The sequence below is a fragment of the Lontra canadensis genome, unplaced genomic scaffold (genome assembly GCF_010015895.1).
Source record: "Lontra canadensis isolate GAN:19392208 unplaced genomic scaffold, GSC_riverotter_1.0 scaffold154, whole genome shotgun sequence".
Taxonomy (NCBI): domain Eukaryota; kingdom Metazoa; phylum Chordata; class Mammalia; order Carnivora; family Mustelidae; genus Lontra; species Lontra canadensis.
In genome coordinates this window covers 2,600,528-2,625,257 of record NW_022631148.1, presented here as the reverse complement: position 1 = coordinate 2,625,257, position 24,730 = coordinate 2,600,528, and the positions used below count along the sequence as shown (strand labels likewise).

Below are 24,730 nucleotides of genomic sequence, written 5' to 3'. Positions count from 1 at the left end.
TTTATTTTTTTCAGTGTTCCAAGATTCAATGTTTGTGCACTGCACTCAGTGCTCCATGAATACCTTTTATTTATTTTTGTTGTCTCATTGCTGTTGCTAGGACTTCTAGTACTATGTTGAACAATAATGGCAAGAGTGGGCATCCCTGTCATGTTCCTGGGAAGGCTGTCAGCTTTTCCCCATTGAAAATGATATTTGGTGTGGGTTTTTCATAGAGAGATTTTATGAAGTTGAGGAATGTTCCCTTTATCCCTATACTTAAAAAAAAAAAAAAGAGAGAGAGAGAGATTGGAACTTTCTATATGTAATAATCATTATCTTTCAACACTAGTCAAATAAAGTAATATTTTATCCTCACACCAATTCTTCAAAAGATAGTTGGTAAATATCATTAGCCTAATTTGGCAAATGAAAAATTTGAGGCTCATAATGATTACACAATCTGCAAGAACCAGCTCTTTGACACCATCCACTTTCTTTTGCCATGAGAACATTAACATTAAAGACTAATCATGAGCATGAAAATCAAATGTAAATATACTCCACACACAAAAAAGACATAAATATCAATAATAAAGGACATAAATCATCAGTCATTTAATATAAGCATCACCAGAGATAGTCCTTCCTGAGGTTAATGGCCATGGATAATATGAGCCTCTGTGGCTTCTTGAAAATTAAAATTGGGGAGATGACTCTTCCTCGCCTTATTGCATGGTTTATTTTTTTCCCTGTATTTCACTCAAAATACCAATTCTTCCTATAACCTAGTTGCATACACAGTAACAAAACAAAAAAAAAAAGTAAAAATCTTTTGTGTTCCCACAATAATGTGGTGGGTATGTTCATATATGTTCCCTCAATCAATTCTCATAACACCTGGGATATTGATATGATAATTCTCATTTTATAAAAGAGGAAACAAGAATGTAAGTTGCCAAGAAATATACCCTGGAAAAAGAAAGTCACAAGTGCAAAAGGCAAGATTCCAATCTAGTTTCTCTGGTTTTCAAGCCAATACAAGACACTTAACCACTATGGTAGTCATTTTCAACATTGTTCAGAAAAATCTGGAGTCCCGCTCTTGAAAGGGGACGGGAAGGAAGGAAATAGGGCTCCATAAGAGGCCACGGTAAAGGTGTTGTTCATTGAAAAGACCACCACATTTGTATAAATATTTAGGGATTCCAATGCACGTGTGTGTGTGTGTGTGCGTGTGTGTGTGTGTGTCTGTGTCTGTTAATGATATTGCTTCATGTACACTTGCCTGTGAAGGACAATTAAAGTCATTATAATTATTATGCCATGCCAAAAGGAGATTCCTAGTTCAACATTGTTTATTATAACATAAAAATGTAAGGAAAGAATCAAAAAATTAGTAGAAAAAAGTTAACAAGTATAATTTGATCTAATTGTGGCTCTACATTTTATTATCTTCTTGATCTTCGACAGAATCCATAATTTCTCTATGTTTGCATATCTTTCTGTATAAAAGAAGTATAAAATAATAGTGGTAATTATCTCACTTTTGTAGTGAGTTTTGTTTTTATAACTTTTCATAATGAAATGTTACCTAAAAGTTTTTGTAGTGGGTGGCTCAGATGGTTAAGCTTCTGCCTTTGGCTTGGGTAATGATCCCAGGGGCCTGGGATGGAGCCAGGCATCAGGTTCCCTGCTCAATGGAAAACCTGCTTCTTCCTTTCCCTCTGCTATACCCTCTGCTTGTGTTCTCTTGCTCTATCTGTCAGATACATAAAATCTTAAAAATAAATAAATAAATAAGCATACTGCTAAACACCATGGGACAAATATTGGAAGACCTTTTGAAACAGTGAGGGATCAGGATTGATTTGAGTTTGCATGGTGAATATATGGGTTATCACTGTGGGAAATGTAATAAAGGGAAATAGAGTGGCAGCAGAATGTTACTGAAATGATTTGGGTGTGAAAGAATGGAGCCTGAAATCTAGTGATGCCTATGAGGATGAAGAATGTGGAGGCACTTCTGTGTCCATCTCCACTTCCCTTCAATCCTCCAATGTCCCAGCTGTTATTAGTCTGGGATATTAACAGCTCAGAACTCATTGCCCCATTTTCTCAGTATATTTGCCCCAGAACAAAATTAAGGTCTATGTCTGCTATCCTGGGACTGAATAGGAGCCAAAGAATGACAAACTGATGCTTTGACTCAAGGTGGACCCAGTCCTGTATTACAATATATACCCCAAAGTTCCTGTGGCTCCAGCCCCAGTTGGGACCATAACCTTCCTCCTGTAGTGTAGTCAGTTTCCCTCAACTTTTGTCCTGATAAATCACCTTCATGAAAATTCTCATCTCATAATCTGTATCTAGGGAAGGCAATCTAACACCAAGAGATAGAAGAGTTTAATAAATATTTAAGAGTATAAGCAGAAGAACTTGACATGGGCTAAATACTTGAGAAAGAAGTCATGGATGAAAACCAGATTCTTCCTTAGATTACTGGGAGAATGAGGAAACAATGATGACGATCCCTCTTTGACAGTTGATGTGACTTCTCCTTCTTAGTCTGAAGGATTAACTCGACATTACTTAGGGAAACTATAGAGCCCCCCCACCCAGGCAGTTGCCCTACAAAAAGGGGATGATTCTCCTCAGGACCACCCCCACTACCCTCTTTTCTCCAAGACCTATAATAGTACATGAGTCTCAGAAGACCCCTTAAAGGGTATTCACCCCAAAGATACAGATGTAGTGAAAAGAAGGGCCATCTGTACCCCAATGTTTATAGCAGCAATGGCCACGGTCGCCAAACTGTGGAAAGAACCAAGATGCCCTTCAACGGACAAATGGATAAGGAAGATGTGGTCCATAGACACTATGGAGTATTATGCCTCCATCAGAAAGGAGGAATATCCAACTTTTGTAGCAACATGGACGGGATTGGAAGAGATTATGCTGAGTGAAATAAGTCAAGCAGAGAGAGTCAATCATCATACGGTTTCACTTATTTGCAGAGCATAACAAATAACATGGAGGACATGGGGGGATGGAGAGGAGAAGGGAGTTGTGAGAAATTGGAAGGGGAGGTGAACCATGAGAGACTATGGACTCTGAAAAAAAAACCTGAGGGTTTTGAAGGGGTGAGGGGTGGGAGGTTGGGGGATCCAGGTGGTGGGTATTGGAGAGGTATTAAGGAGGGCATGTATTGCATGGAGCAATGGGTGTGGTGCAAAAACAATGAATACTGTTACGCTGAAAAGAAAAAAAAAGTCATATACTGAGTGTTACCCATGAGAATCACATTACACTCCAGAATAACTACCTGAGTTTCCTAATTTATAAAAATAGATGTAAAATAATGATGGAAGAAACATAAAATCAATCCAGCCAAATTTCTTGATATAGGTTCACTAAGAAGAGATTTTTGATTTAATGTTGCAGCTGGGAAATGAGGAAAAGCTAACCATTTTTCTACTTGGTGGCTAAAGTGTGAAACAAAAGGTGGTCCACAGTAATCAAATTAGAAATGCCAATCTCCTTGGTTTAACAGAAAGGGAGAGATTTAAAGGCATAGGAAGATTGGAATGTTAGAATGGATTTGTCATTTAAGATCTACTTAATCCCTCTTGGAGGATCCAGAAGACATACCTTCCATATGGCCCTGAGAAATAAATTTGTTAGACCAGTCCCAGCATCCTTGAAAACCTCTCTAATCACTACTTTCTGCAGACCAGATCTTTATTATACCTAAACTGCAAAATCCCAATGCAGTGAGAGGTATTTGATTCTAGATAATAGTGGCCAAGTGGTAGCACTCAACAACCTTAAAGGCAAGGTGAACAGGCTTCCCATAAAGGACAGAAGATTCAAACAGAAATCAGAATAATCCATATAAGCAGACTAACAGTGTTGGCTAGTTTATGAAGGTGTTCCTAGATGTCAAATAGAGAGGAAGCCTATTCAAGTCTTACTTGATCTGGGTTAGTTAGAAACACAATAGGATAAAAACAAAGGCAGACGAACTATAAGACATACCTAACTATAGTGAACAAAACAAAATTACTGGAAGGGAGGTAGGTAGGGTGATAGGGTAATTGGATAATGGACATTAAGGAGGATGCTTCATGTAATGAGAACTGGGCATTATATGTGACTGATGAATCATTAAATTCTACCCCCAAATTAATATACTCTATGTGAACTAACTTAAACTTAAATAAAACAAAACAAAATATATCCCTTTTAAGGTGAAGGAATAAATACATCCCTATCTTGGTCCATCTATCCTCTCCAACACCAAAAGATGCATAATGCCCAATAGGCTCCTTTGGATTGGGGAAGCAATGTGTTCTTCATTTGGGTGTTTTACTCTGGCCTATTTATCAAGTAACTCAAGAAGTTGCTAGTTTGCATGGAGCTCAGAAAAAGGAAAAGTTTCCGCCATAGGTCCAGACTGTGACCCAAGCTGCTAATCCACATGGATGTTAGGATTCTGCACGTCTTATAGTATTTCATGTATCAGTGGAAGAAAGGAATGTTGTTGGGGTGTTTGGCAGTTCTCCATATATGAATTGCAGTGCAGGCCCTCAGGATTTTGGAGCAAAGTGCTGCCATCCTCTACAGATAATTACTCTCTTTTTGAGAAATTACTCTTGCCCTGCAACCAGGCCTTAGCGGGGACTAAACACTTAAATGGGCCATTAAATTTCTGTGAAACAAGAATTGCTCATCATGAACTTGGTGTTTTCTGATTCATAGAGCCATAAAGTTGGGTGTGCAAAGCAGCACTCCTTTATCAGATAGAATAGTGTCCTAATATACAGTTTTCCCTTCCATGTTTTCAGAAGTTGATGATCCTCCTTCTGACATACTGCAGAAGATAAATAGTAGCCTAATGCTACAACACAATGCTTGTGTCATTTACCTCACTTCATCTCATCACAATGACATTTTATCATATCACATCATCACAGGAAAAAGGGTATATACAGTACAATCAGGTTTTTTGAGAGAGAGAGAGTATATTCAGATAACTTTTGTTACAGTTTGTTGTTATAATTTTTCTGTTTTATTATTATTGTTATTAATCCCTTACTGTGCCTAATTTATAATATAACTTTATCACAGATATGCAGGTATAGAAAAAACATACTATAATGGTGTTTGGCACTACCCATAGTTTCAGGAATCCATTGGGCATCATGAAAAACTTTACTCTCCCCACATAAGTAGGGATGTCTGCACAGAACTTCTGGCCCAAGAGGGAACTGAACAAATGGTTACATGAAGAAATACCCAAATGCTCATGGTCCTCACTTTTGATACCATGCCTTCTCTCCCTCAGCCTGAACCCAAGGCCTTATGGGCAGTTCACTATGATCAATTGACATAAGAAGAAAAGATTTGGGCCTGATGGACAGAAAATTCTGCAGTGATATATAGATACAGGTCAAAAGTGAATAGAAGCAGCAACACAGCCCCATTCTAAAAAAACCTTGAAGGTCAGTGGGGATGGGAAATTCCTTCAATGGGTAGAGATTTAAGCAATGCACCTGGTGTTCATTTTCTTGGAGAGAGCCAGAAGTACAATGTATACTAATTTATGGGTTCTGACCAATGGTTTGGCTGAATGGTCAGGAACATGAAAAATAAATCATTGAAAAATTAGTAATAAGACAATCTGAAGAAGAGCCATATTTCCATACTTTTCTGAATGAGTAAAAACACACAAAGTTATATTTGTCCCTTGTGAATGCTCACCAAGAGGTCACCAGCAGAGGAGGATTTTAATAATTAAGTGGATAAGATGAACCATTTTGTGCATTAAGTCAGTCTTATTCCTAGCCACTCCTACCTTCATTTGATGGACTCATGAGCTCATCATGAGAATAATTCATGAGAATTTGTTATCTACCATTATAGTATTACACAGTTTTTCCTCTAATCAATGGTCTCACTTCACAGCAAATGAAGTACCACAATGGTCCCATGCTCATGGAATTCGGTGTTGTTACCATATTTCCCCCTATCTTGAAACAACTGGCATGATAAAATGTTTGAATGACTTTTTCCAAATTAGTTATAGTATGAACTAGGTAGCAATACCTTCCAGGGTTGGAGCAAGAGTCTTCAGTTCTATGGAAGGTCATATATGCTCTGAATCAGCATCCAATACATGTTGCTGTTCCTCCAATAGCCAGGTCCTGTAATCAAAGGATAGAAATGGGAGAGCCACCACTCATAACGCCCTTAATGAATGACTAACAAAATGTTTCATTCCTGTTTCCATTAACTTATGTTTTTCTTGCTTCTAAGCCTTAATTCCAAAAGGATAAATTCTTCCAGCATGAGACACAACAAGATCCTACTAAACAGAGTCAATACTGCTGCCTGAATACTTTGGGCAGTTCGTGCCTTTGAATCAATAAATAGTATAAATAGTAAAGAAATAAGTTCCTGTACTGGCTGGAGTGATCTATCATGGCAACAAAGGGGAAATTGGACTACTATTCCGCAATGGAGATAAGAAAGAGTATATCTAAAATATAGGAGATCCCATAGGACTACTCTTAGTATCACCATGCTCTGTGTTAACTTCAACAGAAAACTACAACAAACCAATCAAGGCAGAACTACTAAGGACCCAGACCCTTCAGAAATGAAAGTTTGTGTCACCCCACTAACTAAAGAACCATGACCAGCCTTTGTGCTTGCTGAAGGCACATTGAATATAGAAGGAGTAACAGAAGAAATTATAAATTAACCATGTGACTGTTATAAAAATGAATACTGTAGTTATTATATTTACTCCTTATAGTATAAATATTTGTTTTATACACACACACACACACACACACACACATCTTAGTTTTCTTCCCTTTCTTGCTACCTCATTATGTAACAGAAAATATATTGACTTTCTGTCATAGCATTTTACTATTTTAATTTCATGTCATAGTATTTAACTTACTGAATATCAAGGAGAAAGTAAAAATCACTCCCCAAAAATTGCCTTTCTTTCTTGTAGAGGTTTTAGTGCATTTTCAGTTGTATGCAGGAGAGTTGTATGATATTAGGTGGAATTCTGACCTTGTGTTGTCTGTCTTTGTTTTTCTTTAAACATTTTATTTATTTATTTATTTGACAGAGGGACAGAGAGCTCAAGCAGGCAGAGAGGCAGGCAGAGAGAGAGAGAGAGAGAGAAGCAGGTTCCCCTCTGAGCAGAGAGCCCAACATGGGTCTAAATCCCAGGACTCTGAGCCAAAGGCAGACGCTTAACCAACTGAGCCACCCAGGCTCCACATGCTTTCTTTACTTGGAGATTAGGTATAGTTTAATGATATATGTGTATAAGAGCTAGATGGTTAAGAAATAAACTTGTACTGACTGATTTTATGTGTTAACTCACCTAGACCACAGGGTGCTCAAATATTTGTTTGACTATTATTTTAGGTTGTGACTATGAAATTTTTCCAGAAGATACTAATTTTTGAATTGCTAGACTGAGTAAATTAATTTGTTCTCACTAAAGTAGGGTCTTCATTCAACCAAAGAAAGGCCTGAAAATTTCAAAAAGCTAATGTCCCCTGAGTAAGAGGGAACTTTCCTGCCTAAGAGCCTTCAAACTGAACCCTTAGCTCTTCCTGTCTGATGACCTGCACACTGACACATTAACTCTTCCTGACCTAAGGAGCCTCCTGCCTATGGACCTGAACTGCGACATTAGCTTTTACTGGTTTATAGCAGTTTCTTTAGACTCAAAATGGGGCATAGACTGTGCAGATTTTGTGGTACATGTACAATGGAATATTATTCAGCATGGAAAAAGAAGAAATTTCTGACTCCTGCTACAAGATGGATAAACTTTAATGACATATTAAATGAAATAAGTTGTTATATCTAGTAAACTATATTTTATAACAAGTTTATATTTACAGGGAAATTGTAGAAATGATGCAGAGTTCCCATATGCTCTGCACTCAGTTTCCCCTGTTACCATCTTACATAGTATAGTACAATTGTCACAACTAATTCACTTTAGGCAAACACATTATTTTAAACTAATATCCATACTTTTATCAGGTCACTTTGATTTTAACAAATATTGTTTTTCTTCTCCAGAATCTTATCAAGATACCACAATGCAATCAGTTGTCATGTCTTCTTCAGGAGCTCCAGACAGTGACAATTTCTCCTAATGTTCTTGTATTTATTTATTTCAAGTATGATTAACATATTAGATTAGTTTCAGGTGGGCAAAATATGATTCAACAATTCTAAGGATGCCTTAGTAGGTTAAGTGTGTGCCTTCAGCTCAGATCATGATCCTAGGGTCCTGAAATAAGTCTAGCAATGGGCTTTCCAGTTAGTGGGGAGCTTGCTTCCTCCTGTGCCCATGCTCCCCTGGCTTGTCTCTTTCTCCCCATCTCTCTCTGACAAATAAATAAAGAAATAAAATATAAAAAAATAAAAATCTATAGTTTACTCAGTGCCCATCATAATATGTGTTTTCTTAACTTTTCTGTTTTTTTTTTCTTTATTTGAGAGAGAGAGAGAGAGCTCAAGCAGAAGGAAAGCAGAGGGTGAGAGAGGCAGAGAGGCAAACTCCCTGCTGACTTTGGAGCCCCATGAAGGGCTCAATCCCAGGACCCTGAGATCATAACCTGAGCCTAAAACAAGAGTCAGAGGCTTAATCAACTGAACAAATCAGGCACCTCTGAACTTTTCTTGTTTTTGATGAAATTGACAATTTTGAGCAGAACTAGACAAACATTTTATATAAAAACCTTCATTTAGGGTTTGTCTGTTATTTTACTCAAGACTGGACTGGACTTATGGGTTATTGGGAGAAAGGTCACAGAGGCAAAGTGCCATTTGCATCACATCCTGTTAAGGAATATGTACTTTCTTTTTTTTTTTTAAGATTTTATTTATTTATTTGACAGAGATCGCAAGTAGGCAGAGAGGCAGGCAGAGAGAGAGGAGGAAGTGGGCTCCCTGCTGAGCAGAGCGCCCGATGCGGGGCTTGATCCCCAGACCCTGGGATCATGACCTGAGCTGAAGGCAGAGGCTTTAACCCATTGAGCCACCCAGGCACCCCGGGAATATGTACTTTCAGTGTGACTCATCAACATTAATGTTAAACTTGATCACCTCATTGAGGTAGTGTCTTCCATATTTCTCCTCCATAAATTACTCCCTCTGTCCCATTCCACAGTGAGCCTGTTGGAAGACGCTCCCTTGTGTACAGCCCACAAATAAGAGATTGAGTGTCGTCTTACAATGTTTAAGAGCAGAGTACCTATAAAAAATCATTATGAATTATTTTTATGGGAACTTTATCTATCATCCCCTATTTCTTGTTTATATCATCATGAATTTACAGAGTTTTTAAACTATGAGTAATATTTCAATTCAGTGTCATTTATTTTTTTCCTCAAATCTTTTCCAAGTTTTAGCACTGGAGACTCTTTCTATTGGCTTTTGTGTTCCTTTGGCATATTCTCATCACAGTGTGAGCTTACTTTGTGTGTGTGTGTGTGTGTGTGTGTGTGTGTGTATTAACACTTCTTTACCTTCTAGAATTACAGGACATTCCAGTTCATCTCCTACATTCCCTGCCACAGGCTTAGAATCAGCCATTTCTTTAAGAAATCCTGATTCATTTCCTTTGATAATGGTATCAGAAACCATGTCCTGGCCACTAGATAACTAGATAATCACTGTTTTGTTTTGTTTTTATTATAGTCAAAATAGGTCATTTGTGGCCCAAATAAACCCCTTAAAAGAATTGATCACCCTTTTCCCCATAATCTAATAATACATATTGAAGATTAATTTTGTTCTCATATCTAGCTAATGCTTCTTAGTTAAAAGGGAAAGAACACTTTAGGGAATGACCTTCCCTAGACTCCTATATTTTGCATCATTCATGTTTGAATATTAGTGCAGGAAAGGCAGAAGGGAAGCCTTTGCCTGTCAAAATTACATGTGAGGGTGGGTTTCAGAAAGTGTGGGATGGATCGAGGACAAACTTTGTCTTCTGGCATGTGTGTGAGAACCTGAGCCACAGTGACATCAAAAGAGATGGGATGGAATTTTAAAAACACATTTTTTTTTAAAATTCTCATTTGAATGAAGTGTGGCCAAATTACCTTGAGACGAAAAGAGTATGCTATAACACCCTATCCTTTGCAAAAGCTTTTATCAAAACTGGTAAGATTTGTTTTAGGAAAAACTTAATTGTTTTTAATACTCTGAGAAAATTAATTTGATCAATGCTACAATGTGCATCTAATGCATAAAAGGTATCTGTGGAAGGATAGAAAATTTAGGGAATTTTCTAGAAGAGCTTTACAATTGAAACTGAGAAGATGGAATTAAAGAAATGCACAGAAGCTCCGGGTGGAGAGATAAGCAAATAGAAATAATATCTGAGTGTCCAGAAAATGCTCCATGGAGATTATGATTTTACTTTGGGATGGAGCAGGCTTCCTTTTTCTGTGGTAATCACATATTGAATAGGACCAAACGCTACTGGATTATATCAATAAGAAATTCTCTTAATTCTTTCATTCACTTTATGAAAATTCATTATTAAATATATACTTTCTTCTGGATGTCAAATTCATCAATGAACAGATGAAAATTCCCTTCCTTATGTTGCTTTGTTGAAATGTATGTCACTGGTATATTTATGATTGTGTGAACTATACAAACATCTGTCTATCTCTACCAAATAGATAGATGATAGACTGACAGATGGATCAATACATAGATAAATAGATGTATTTTTATTATACTTAACTGTTAGAAACAACAGACAATTTTCATTCCTGTTGCTGAAGAGCTGGACAAAGAACATATTTGGTAAACTCCAAAGAATGCAAGGGAACCTGTAGTGAATGGCAGTGTGGTTGGGGCATGATGTGGTTAAGAGCCGTGAGTCCAGAACTGCCTCTACAGTGACTCACTCTCTGACACATATTTAAATCTTACTCTGGCCCTGGGAATATTGCTGTCCCTGCAGCCTATGTCAGAAGGCAGTTGTTATGAACCGGTAATATAACCGGTAATATGAACCGGTGATTAGCAAACCATCTACTAAGAGAAGGTTTCTTTTTTTTTTAATTAGGTTATTTTTATTGTTGAGTATTATTTTTTTTAATTTTTATTTATTTTTTTTAATTTCTTTTAAGAGGTTTCTAAAAGCTTTATTTTTAATGCACCATGATTATGACATATTTTCAATACCAAAAGGGATATTTTAAAATGCAGGTCATCCTCCTAACTTTGAGTCCAAAAAAAAAAAAAAAAATTTTCCCCATCCTGAATCCAAAAATATTCTTTTAAAGATTTTATTTATTTATTTGACAGAGAGAGAGATCACAAGTAGGCAGAGGGACAGGCAGAAAGAGAGGGGGAAGCAGGCTCCCTGCTGAGCAGAGACACCCCCCCCCAATGTGGGGCTCAATCCCAGGACCCTGGGATCATGACCTGAGCTGAAAGCAGAGGCTTTAACCCACTGAGCCACCCAGGGGCCCCTGAATCCACAAATATTATGTAAGTTTGGTACTCTCTTAAATACAATGATATGATATGAGTCTGTGTTCGTGTGTGTGATATATTATTCTTCTGATAATGATTATACTACCATCCTCTGCATAGAGTACTGAACTCTATCACTTTTCAACATATTTTAGAAACCACTGCATATATCTCTCCACCTCCTTTTTATTGATGATTGCATAAAATAGCATCCCTGATTCATTTAGCTTCCTTTCTGATGGGCTTGAAGTTGTTTCTTCCCCTTTTCCAACTTGGAAAGGACTGCTGTGATTATCTTTGTGTCTGTGAGATTATTTGCAGCAAATGGAATCACTAGACCTGTGTCTAAGTGCCATTGAAATATCCTCAGCAATGAAAATCACTCCCCAAGAAATTGCACCCCCTTAAACTCCTACCAAAAATATGTGGGATCCATTGTTTCCCACATCATTTTCAGTAGTGTTTGTTAGGATACATTTATCAATGGGGCACTTGAGTGGTTCAGTAGGTTACACATCTGCCTTTCACTTAGGTCATGATATCAGGGTCATGGGATTGAGCCCAGCATCTGGCTCCCTGCCGAGCAGGGATTCTGCTTCTCCCTCTCCTCTGCTTGCTGCTCCCCGTGCTGTGTCCTCTCTCTATTAAATAAGTAAATAAAATCTTAAAAAAATAAAAATACATTTATCAAAAAGGTCAATTTATTAATCTAATAAGTGAAAAGATATATAGTTGGAATTTATATTTGAATGTATTTAGATATGAATGAAATTTATTATCTTTCCACATTTTTAATAAGAAGTTTCTTTTGAAATCAATTATTTGGCCCATTTTCATTTGCACAGTTTGGTTTTTTAAAAAGATTTTACTTATTTAGAGAGAGAGAGGGAGAGTGTGTGTGAGAGCAGGGGAAGGGGCAGAAGGCGAGGAAGAGAGAGAATCTTAAGCAGGGTCCACACAAGACACAGAACCTGGCGTGGGGCTCTATCTCACAACCCTGAAATCATGAGCTGAGTGGAAATCCAGAGTCAGACAATAACTGACTGAGCCATCCAGGTACCCTAAACACTGTGTTTTTAAAGATTGATCTTTGAAATCTATATTTGAGAAAATTTTGCTTTTGTCTGGAACACATGTTGTAAATATACTTAAATGCTTTGGCACTTGTGCTTGTAATTGTTTTAGTATGTGGAAAATATCTGTGATGAGGATGGAGAAGATTATTCCACCATTTGGCATCTATAAATAAATATTAGCTCCCTTCCTGTTTCTATCTTCTCTTACTAAAGTCAGGGTATGGGACACGCAAGGATATAGATTCCAAGAATTCTATTGAAAAGTTTCTGCTATGACTTGGAACTTCCTTAGTTCATCTTCTAAATCCCTGGTGCTTAAAGTAGCATGAACTTTGGAAAAAAAGAAGTATTTTGCTTTATGCCGAATGTTCTCTATTTATATTTTATTTAGTCTGAGTCTCTCTTTATGTCTTAAGAAAATTTTCTGAGAGACCCATTAATATACTGAACAAGGTGAAGAATAATTTCAAAAGAACAAAGTTTTATAGAAGCTGAATTTAAAACTACAAACAACTAGAAATTATTGAGAGTTAAAGTAACAGGAAATAAACTAACAGATTAAAATAAATTTCAATATGGACTGGACCAGTTGAAGGAATGTTCACTACTAAAATATTATTTCTTTCTCTCTCTCTTGCTCTTTTTCTCTCTTAGGTTTCATTAAGGGAAACACTATCAAAGTTTCTACATCATTCTTTGAATGTTCAGAATATTTATGATAAGATATTTTATAACCAAATTACCAGGTTCAAGTATTATAAAAGGCATTATGTAAATCATGAATGAGTTTTCTCCACTTGGCAACATTCCAACCTGATGGGTCTTTGGTATAAACTCAAGAAAGACATCCAATTCAGAAAGACACCGTCTCAATCCAAATCCCATAATTTAATATTTTTATGGCTGAAGAATTAGGTACTCTTTCATTAATGATATATTTCATCGTTTCCATAAGCAATCAGGTGAGTAGATTATAAGTAAATATTATGATTTGCACTTTATTCAGAAGAAAACATGGAAGGTAGGGATTACATGTGGGTAAGTAGCACATACATGATGAAGAATATGGATTTGACCTTCAAATGGAGTACTCATTTTATAATATTTCTTTCTTTGCAGATTAATTATTTCTAACCTGTGCTTTCTCCACTTTGCCTGAAATTATGCAACAAAATAACAGCATAACTAAGTTCATACTGTTAGGATTGACCCAAGATCCTATGAAAAAGAAAATGGTATTTGTAATCTTCTTCATTTTATATGTGGGAAACATGATAGGAATTTGCAGATTATTGTGACCATCAAGTCCAGCTGGACACGTGGGAGCCCCATGTACTTTTTCCCATTTTATTTGTCCCTTGCTGACTCCTGCTTCTCAACATCCACAGCCCCCAGACTAATTGTGGATTCACTCTTCGCAAAAAGAATCATAACTTACAATGAGTGCATGATTCAAGTCTTTGCCTTACATTTCTTTGGATGCATGGAGATCTTTGTCCTCATCCTCATGGCTGCTGATTGTTATGTGGCCATCTGCAAGCCATTACATTACCCAACCATTATGACATGGCAGGTCTGCATCATCTTGATTGTTATTGCATGGATACGGGCTTTTATCCATTCTATAGCTGAGATTGCCCTGGCCTTGAAATTGCCTTTCTGTGGACCCAATTTGATTGATCATTACTGCTGTGATTTGCAGCCCTTGCTAAAATTTGCTTGCATGCAAAACTACATGATCAACCTGGAATGGGTGTCTAATAGCAGGACCATTTGCACAAGCAGTTTTGTGTTTCTGATGATCTCATACATTGTCATCTTGCATTCATTGTGAAAGCACAGTGCAGAAGGGAGGAAGAAAGCTCTCTCGACTTGCACTTCTCACATCATCATAGTAGTCTTATTCTTTGGTCCATGTATATTCATATATGCACATCCCCCATCCACTTTCCCCATAGACAAGATGGTGTCCGTATTTTATACTATTGGGACCCCTTTTCTCAACCCACTCATCTACACACTGAGGAATGCAGAAGTGAAAAATTCCATGAGAAAGCTGTGACATATTACAACTACCTCAGAAAGCAAGAGATGAATTGAGGGTTTTGACTGATTTCTCAATCTGTACAGATATCAAATAAGATAGTGTATCCTGACTTCCCCAATGTTCTTTATTATAATACACCTTATTTCCTTACTTTTTTCTGTACTTCTGTGCTCAAACTAGTTTTGAGTACAGCCTGTTTTTTCCTTTTCCTGAGAGCTCAATTCTGACATTGTGGATTATGAAACATTCCTAACCATTTCACATCACACTTAGTTTGATAAGAAGAAAGGTCACAACTTGTCAAAAAGTGAATATCCATAAATAAAGAATAGCATGTAATCTATGACTTGTAATTCTCTCTATAGCTCTTTTCAAATAAGTTATCCTGCTTTCTCTTGAGCACATTCAGATCAAAGGAGCTAACTCTGTGTGTCAAGAAATTCTTTTCATTATATTACTAGTTCATCTTAAAAAAAAAAAAATGCCACACTAGTGAACTAAAGGCCAAATGCTGTATATATAAATACATGTAATTTTTTTCTTAAGTATTTTTTATGTTTCCCTGGACTATTAAGATAGCTTTGGCATTATGCATGAGATTTTTTAAATGTAACACTATGAAGTACCCTTGATATTCAGCTAATTTGTATGATTGGGATATAGGAGCTACAAGAGACCACTGCAAATGTAAGAGAGAAAGAAGTAAAATAATGTACAGGGTCAAGATTGAATAACAACTTAAAGGGGCACCTGAGTGGCTCAGTGGATTAAGCCTCTGCCTTTGGCTCAGGTCATGATCTCACACTCCTGGGAATATGCCCCACATCCAACTCTCTGCTCGGCAGGGAGCCTGTTTCCACCTCTCTCTCTGCCTGCCTCTCTGCCAACTTTTGATTACCGTATGTCAAAGAAATAAATAAAATATTTAAAAAAAGAATTTAAATACACCATAGGGATGCCTGGGCGGCTCAGTCAGTTAAGCATCAACCCTTGTCTCAACTTAATGATTGCAAGGTCCTGGGACTGAATCCCACATTGGGATCCTTGCTCAATGGGGGTTCTGCTTCTCCCCCCCAATGTTTATATCAGCACTACCTACAATAACCATACTGTAGAAACATTCCAAATGTCCATCAAATGATGAATGAATAAAGATGTGGAGGATATATATATATATATATATATATATATATATGAATATAATTCAGCCATCAAAAGGAATGAGATCATGTAATTTTCAAGAAGAAGATGGAGCTAGGTAGTCTTTTTCTAACCCAAACTAGTAAGTCAGAGAACAAAAACTACCATATGATTTCACTTATGTGAAATTTAAGAAACAAACAAACAAAAAAATGAGTATAGGGACAAAATGAAAGAGGGGACAAACTAAGAAACAGACTCTTAACCATAGAGAACAAAAAGTGGGGAGGGGGGTAGGAGGACAGGTTAATTAGGTGATGGGAGCATAAAAGTACTCTTGTGATGAGCACTGGCTGTGGTATGTAAGTGTTGAATCATTAAATTGTATACCTGGAAGTCCTATTACACTCTATATTAACTAACTGGAATTTGAACAGAAATTTAAAAAAAAAATAATTTTGGTGCATTCAGTTGTACCATATCCTTAGTAACTATGGGAAGATTCTATTTCATGTTTAACACTATTCTCATTATTTACCTGAAAAACCTTTTCAATGCCAATAGTTTCCTATCAAAGATTATTTTTAAAATAAATTCATTAAAATATCATGTTTTCAGTGTTCTCACTACTTTTTGCTTTTGAAGATATTATGAAGCTATTGACTTCACTAGTGTCCCAAAGTTGGCATGATGATGTACAAATTAATATATATATACATGTATGTGTATATATATATATATACACATACACACACACATATATATGTTGTGTATATGTGTGTGTATATATATAATTATTTGCATAACCAATTAGCACATCTATCTTCTCTATAGTTATCACTGTGTGTTTGTATGTGTGCATGTGCAAGAAGATTTCATTTAAGATCTATTCTTTTTTGCAATTTCAAGTATACACTATGATATTGTTAACTATAGTGACCATGTTATATATTAGATCTCTAGAACTTATTCATTTTACATAACTGAAACCTTGCATCCATTGACCAACATCTCTCCATTTTCCCCAATTCCTGAACCCTGGTAACCACCATTCTACTCTCTGCTTCTGTAAATTTAACTATACCATTTCCACATATAAGTGAAATCATGCAGTATTTCTCTTTGTGTCTTGCTTGTTCCACTTAAGACCAAGTCATCCAGCTCCATTGATGTTATTGCAAATGGGAGAATTTCCCTCTTTTTAAAATATGAATAAAATATAATCTCACATTTCCTAAATTGATTCATCAGTGAAGGATGGGGTTGTATCCACATCTTGGCTACTGTGAATGATGATGCAATAAACCTAAGAATTACAGATAGCCCTTCACAATCGTAATATCAGATGTTGACCACTTGTATGTATTTGGAAAATGTTTATTCCATCTTTTTGCCTATTTCATAATCAGAGATGAAGGAAATCTCAATAGCTTCTGCCCAACTTTCCTGTGAATCTGAAACTGCTCAAGAAAAATAGAATCTATTATTTAAAAAAGCCAAAAAGAAGAGAAAATTCAATAATAGACAAAAACCTTCCACTCATTTAGCTTAAAATAATATAGAAAAGAAGAAAAATAAGTTACAATGCAGCCAAAAATAAACTACAATAAGATGAAATTATCTCCCAAAATTCAATGTTTGCATTACATTAAATGCAAATATACAATACTTGAAAGACAGAAGTTGTCAGGATTGAGAGAATAATCTTCAGCAAAGAAAATTAATGGACTAATGCTACATTCATCAGTATGATAAATCCCAGAACAGATACCATGCACTATGAATAAATGCTATGATTCAATTTACATGAAGTTACACAACAGACAATGCTAAAACAGAGTGATAGAAATTGGACAATAATTGCATCTGATGGAGTTAACTGAAAAGGAGCATGACAGAACTTTCTGGGTTAATGAAAGTATTCTAGATCTTGACTTTTTAATGGATATGTGAGTGTACACATTAATCAAACTCATCAAACTATATACTAAAAAGTTCTGCATTTCATCATATGTAAAATTTATCTCAGAAAAAGAGTTCTGTTACAAAAAAAAACACACACACACACACACACACAAAAACAAAACAAACAAACAAAAAAAACTTGCCAGTATCTCCAAGCACCCACTCCCAAGAAAAAAGCTTATCAAATTTAGTGATCATTTCCAGAGGAAAAAAGCAGAACCTCGACTGTCATTAAAAATTTCAATCCTATGAATAGAAGATGTATAAATATTTTATTGGAAATAAGTATATTATGCTGACTATGAATAGTTGCCTTAGACTTCACCAAAATGAAAACTTTTACTGCAAATTATTTCATTCCAAAGTGAAAAGTCCACCCACAGATTGGGAGAAAATACTTGCAAATCATGTATCTGAAAAGTAACTTGACTTCAGACTCTATAAAGAACTCCTATCATTTAATAATAAAAAGACAATAACCCAATTTAAAATTTGGCAAAATATCTCAATAAACATATCTCCACAAAAATATGCAAATGGCCAAAAGAACATGAAAAGATGTTTAACACCTTTAGATAATAGGAAATGCACACGTTAGCCATAATGAGATACTGCTTTCCACGCATTAGGATGTCTAGTATCAAAAAAGACAGGCAATAATAAGTTTTAGTGAGGAGATGCAGAAATTGGAGTTCTCATAAATTACTGGTGATAATGTAGGATGGTGCAATGACTTTTTTTTTAAGGTTTTATTTATTTATTTATTTACTGTTGGAGAGAGAGCACAAGCAGGGGAAGCAACAGGCAGAGGGAAATGCAGACTCCTCGCTGAGAAAATACCCTGATATGGGACTCATTTCCAGGACCTGGGATCATAACCTGAACTGAAGGCAGTTGCTCAACCTACTGAGCCACCCAGATATCCCTGATGCAATGGCTTTGGAAAAACCACATGGCAGCTCCTCAAAATGTTGAAGATGTAATTAACAGAGATCTAGCAATTCTAATCTTAGGCCCTACCCAAGGTAATTTAAGTATATATTCTCACAAAAACTTGTAGGTCAATGTACATAGTATCATTATCCATATTAGATAAATGGGGGAACAATCTACATGTCAATCAACTGATGAATGAGTAACATATATTCATAAAATGGAATTTTATTCATCAGCATAAAGGAAAGAAATACTGATATTTGCCACAACATGGCTAAAAATTAAACAAGAACATTATGCAAAATGAAAGCAACAGGTTAAAAAGATAACATACTGTATAATTCCTTTTTATATAAAATGCCTAGAAAAAATAATCTACAATGAAGGAAAGTAGATTATGGGGTGCCTGAATGGCTCAGTTTGTTAAGTGCGCAACTCTTGATTTTGGCTCTCGTCATTAACTCACTGTCATGATATTGAGCCCCATGTCAGGCACTGTGCTCAGCATGGAGTCAGCTTGAGATTCCCTCTCTCCATCTGCCCCTCCCCAACCACCATCCCATACACCCCCCATTCCACCTCTCCTCCCCTGGCTCACTTGCTTACTCTCACTATCTCTCTCAAAAAAGAAAAAAAGAAAGTAAATTAATTTTCACCTAGGACTTCTAATGATGATGGTGGAGAGGAATAACTGACTGAAAATGGGTATGGAATTTCTTTTTAGGGTGGCAAAATGTTTAAAATTAGATAGTCTTGATTGTTTCACAGAATTCTATACTAAAAACTATTGCATTATATACTTTAAGTGAATTTTTAGTATGTGGATTATATCTCAATAAATCTTTTAAAAACATACATGTTAAATTTTGTGATTATTAGTACAATCTGGGTGGGACTGGAGGAGATTATGCTGAGTGAAGTAAGTCAAGCAGAGAAAGTCAATTATATGGTTTCATTTACTAATGGAGCATAAGGAATAACATGGAGGACATTAGGAGAAGGAAGGGTAAAATGAACTGGGGGAAGACAGAGGGGAAGATGAACCATGAGAGACTGTAGACTCCAAGAAACAGGCTGAGGGTTTTAGAGCAGACAGGGGTAAAGGGGTGATTGAACCATGGTGATGGGTATTATGGAGGGCACTTGTTGCATGGAGCACTGGGTATTATATGTAAACAATGAGTCTTGGAAAAATACATAAAAAATAATAATGTATTATATGGTGCCTAACATAACAAAATCAATTAATAAATAAATACTATTATTAAAAATTGATTTCCCATGAATGAAAGATTTGTAAATATATATTAAAATTAGTTCATAACAGTGACTTTGGATCTCTATTTTGATTAAAATACAATTTTGTGTCTATAGTTAATGACACTATAATCTTTATTTGAAAATTACAGTCAGTAGCTTTTAAAAGTTTTCACCCCAAGAAAAGTTATAACTATGTGTGGTGTGGATACTTACTATATTTATTAAGGTGATCAATTTAAAATATATACAGATTCAAATCATGAGGTTATACAACTGAAACTACTAATAATGTTATATGCCAATCATATCTCAGTAAAATAAATATCTCTCTATGCTTTTTATCTGTGCTAAACTTGTGATACATTGCTCATGTAACCTTTAACCACATGAACAGAAGGTGGTAAAAGTGATCTTGTATAATCCCTAAAGTTTGGTTTGAGGGGTCTTGAAGCTTTTGATTTTGAGAAACAACCACTGCATTAAAACAACCTGTTAAGCCCAATCTACACTATTGAGTAAACAAGAATTAATAAATATTAGCCATTTGTAACTTTTCTCCACAATACTCTTTCTTCTATGTCTTTGCACTTAAATCTTGACCACTAAGAGACATTAGTTTTACTGAAGTTCTGACATCCTTAAAAAGGTAAAAGTTGGGCGCCTGGGTGGCTCAGCTGGTTAAGCTGCTGCCTTCGGCTCGGGTCATGATCTCAGGGTCCTGGGATCAAGTCCCGCATCGGGCTCTCTGCTCAGCGGGGAGCCTGCTTCCCTCTCTCTCTCTCTCTCTCTCTGCCTGCCTCTCTGTCTACTTGTGATCTCTCTCTGTCAAATCAATAAATAAAATCTAAAAAAAAAAAAGAAGGTAAAAGTTGAGGGATTTATTACTCTCAAAGACCAAGAAGCTGAACATATGGAATAGTATTCAGGTGTCTACCAATGACTTCATACATTTATTCCTGCTCATCAAAGTCCTCAGGGCCAATACCAATCAGAGGAGCTCAGAGAGTTTACTCTTGGTTACCTGGAAAGAGATCATTTATTTCATTAGAACCTAGACTCTCCCCAGTTACAGTAGGGGTGAGTGTGGTTTATACAATTTTATTTCATAGACATATGATCACAGCACTGACTGTCATCCAGTGGAGTTTTATAGTTTTTGTAATTTTACAACCTTGCTGTTACAAGATGACAAATAGGACTTTGATTAGAGCCCTCATTAACAAAAATAAATGGCTACCTTCTCATTTTCCAGATGGATAAATTAGTTTACATCAAGTGGAAAACAATAAAAATGTGTCTCCCACTGTCTTCCTAACAGTGGTTATATTCCTGTTCCAGGGAGGAGCAAAATCATTTTTAAACATGTTTTCTTGCACTGCTCAGTTTAATATGTAAGAATAGTTTTCATGTTCCTCTGTATGTCACTGACTTTTTCATTTAAACATATCAAGGAGGAAAACATTTGTCACATGTCAGAGTCTCTAGAATTTCAACCAAGTTTATAATAACTCAGCAGGAACACCTCATTTTGACAGTTTTAATATAGCCATATCTTTCATAGTGACGTTTTTTGTTTTGAGGTATAATGTAACCTCATTACTTTATTCAAATCTTTAAAATATTCTTTATTTTACATTTCAGTGTTTAAACAATCCACCACGCAAGCGCACCAGAGTATAAAGAGAGACAGGCAATGCTAAACTTTAAAACAGCCAATGGTAATGACAAATATCACATGTCCAGAAGATAAACTTTCAATTTCATCAAAGACTAGGATAACATTTCTGTTTTATGTCTGAGAAACAATGAGCTGCCTGAAGCATACCTGAACCTGCCCTAGATCAGCTAAACCCCACCTTTTGCAGAGACACAAATGAGCAAAAATGTAATGCTTGTGTATAAGCTACAAATACTGAAGTGGCTTGTTACACAGCATTGTTGAGCTGACTGATCCAAGCATGCTCAAACTGTAGAAGTGGGGACTGAAGCATACTCTTGAGTCAATAAAACCTCCAATATGTTTAGTGTAAGGTACCTTGAAAGGAGTAGTATAAAAGGCCAAGCAAGAGATAATGGGCATGTGGGACAGCACCTAACCTTGGATATATACATAAAGGACAAATTCTAAATACCTAAGCATGCAGTCAACCTCCCTCTTCACTATTTCATCCATGGATAACACACCAGAAAAGAAGGACATATTTATTATTCATGGGTAAGTTTCCTTTCCACCTCTCCTTTAGTGATAAATCATAAGAAGAGTGTTAACAAAAGGTACATAAGAGCCAGGTTCACATGGACTCTGAAAGACCTGTCTTCCTGGGGAAAAAACAAACAGGAAATTTGTTACAATAAACAAATTTAATCCATTACCAGAGAATGCAGCCTACATACGCATCAATAATAGACTAATTAAAAACAAACAAACAAAAACAAAACCACCAGAATTAGGCACCAGCCCATGCATCTATAGACATTTCTGTTCACCCTCACATCTCTGAATTAGAGAATCCCACCAGGACGTAATTGCAACCAGATCAACATTAAAGCAAAATCCTGATTTAATCTGCTATTGTCTTTCTTATCTCCTTTTCAATACACTCCATTATTTTTTGGCCCCCCTTTATGTGCTAAGTTTCCTAACTTGCAGGCAGTACATATGTCAGGGTCTTTTGGAAAGAGAAAATCTATTGCTGAATCATCATCAACTGTGGCTATTTTCTGTAAATGCACTCCTCATCTTGAAACCCAGATTCCTGCAGACTCATAAATACAGAGAACAAACCGATGGTCCCCAGAGGAAAGGTGGGCACATTGGGTGAAGAGAAGTAGAAGAAACAGGCTTCCAGTTATGGAATGAATAAGTCACAGCAATAAAAGTCATAGGGTAGTGAATATAGTCTTTGTTATCATGGTAGCAGTGCATAGGTACAGATGGTAGCTACACTTGTGATGAGCACAGCAAAACCTGGAGATTTGTGGAATCACTAGGCTGTACACTTGAAACTAATGCAACATTGTGTATTGACTATACTAAAAAACAAAAACAAAAACAAAAAAAACAAACAAAAAAAATAAGAAAACAGATTTCTGTTGCACAAAGGAAAATAATACTTCAAGTAAATACAATTCAATTTCTTCCTGGGGATTGTGTTGAAGAGAATAGAACACCAGAAAATAACAAGTCTGTTCCTCTCATATTTGAAAATGTGGTGAACCCATTCTCTGGGACTTAACTCCTCATATCATGCTAGTGGATGACCATGGATGATGTCAGAGGCCCACTTCACAAAGTTTGAGTATTCTTGTATAAATTAAGGGAGCACCTCAATGCACCTAAGTGGTTCTTGGCCTATGACCCAGTTTTCAGTTGACTACATCTGCTTCTCAGTCTAACCTTCTTTGTTTCTCTCTAGTATGAGAGCCTTTCTGAGTAGAACCAAGAGAGTTTTGCATAGCATGAATGGTGGGGGAAAAATGTCAAAATATGCTGTTTTTTGTGTAAAGAACAGTGAGGTTTAACAAATGCACTGCAGGAACATCCAACTCATCAGCTATTTGGCTTCTTTCTTTTTTTCTGTTAAAATTTTATTTATTTATTTGAAAGAGACAAAGAGAAAGAGAGAGCAGGAGCATGGGGAGGGGGAAGGGGAGAGAAGAATGACAAGCAGCCTCCCACTGAACAGGTTGTAAATCACAGGCTCAATCCCAGGACCCTGAGATTAGGACCAAAGCCAAAGTCAGATGCTTAACCACTTAACCAACAGAGCAACCCAGGTATACCTTAGCTATGTGGCTTCTTAAACTGAGGGCCCTTTACAGAATGGGAGATTTTCCACATTTATAATAAGCATCAATTTGTATACTCATAAGGGATTTTTAAATGAGGTTATAAATACACCATGGAATTACACTTAAAGGATTGAAAAGTAATATTCATTATCTAATTTGAAATTTTAATGCCTGGAATACACCATCAATAGGGTACTAAGAATTAATTATAATAACATCTATAAGGACAGTGTGAATAGTGTAATTACATTGCATTACATTATTTTAAAAGCATTATTTATGTAAAGAGTTAAAATATATAATAACATTAGTAAATTTTTTGGCATTGCTTTTTCTTTGATTGCAATGGATACCACCAAAAGAGGGAGTGCTTAGGACTTCTCTCTGTGTGTGAGATATTTTTCAGTCAAAATCTCTTTCTTAAAGCAGGACATAACTGTCAAACAATGTAAACTTACAGTGTGCCTTGATAAGAGTGATATAATGTCCAGTATCTCTAAGACCATGAAGGAGAGAATGTTCCAGAATACCAGACTTAAGTTCCAAAACGTCAAAGCTGAAAGGGACCTGGAGGTCACGTGATTTGTTCCCCTTATTCAACTTCAAACAAGTAAAGTAACAGCAAGAGGGTAGTTGAGGGGCCTTCGAACTTTAAGTCTTGCAATTTGTTAAAATTATTTATTTATTTATTTATCTGAGATACAGAATGAGAGAAGAAGAGAAAGAGAGAGACCATGTGAGGGGGGAGGGTGAGAGGGAGACACAGACTCCCCACTGAACAGGGTGTCTGATGTAGGACTCTATCCCAGGACTCTGGGATCATGCCAAGCCAAAGGCAGTTGCCCCACCAAATGAGCGAACCAGGTTCCCCAAGTCTTGCAGTTCTTGATGAAATCACAAAACCTCCCTGTACATGCTGTATTTGTTGACATTAGGGTTCTGTGGATAGAAAAACATCCAGGCAAGTATCTGAACTCCAGAGACT

At 36.3% G+C, this 24,730-nt stretch overlaps 1 pseudogene; it reads left to right on the top strand.

The window, feature by feature from the left end:
* Positions 1–13,768: 13,768 nt before the first annotated feature.
* On the top strand, positions 13,769–14,667 carry LOC116859375 (annotated as a pseudogene).
* The last annotated feature ends 10,063 nt before the right edge of the window (positions 14,668–24,730 follow it).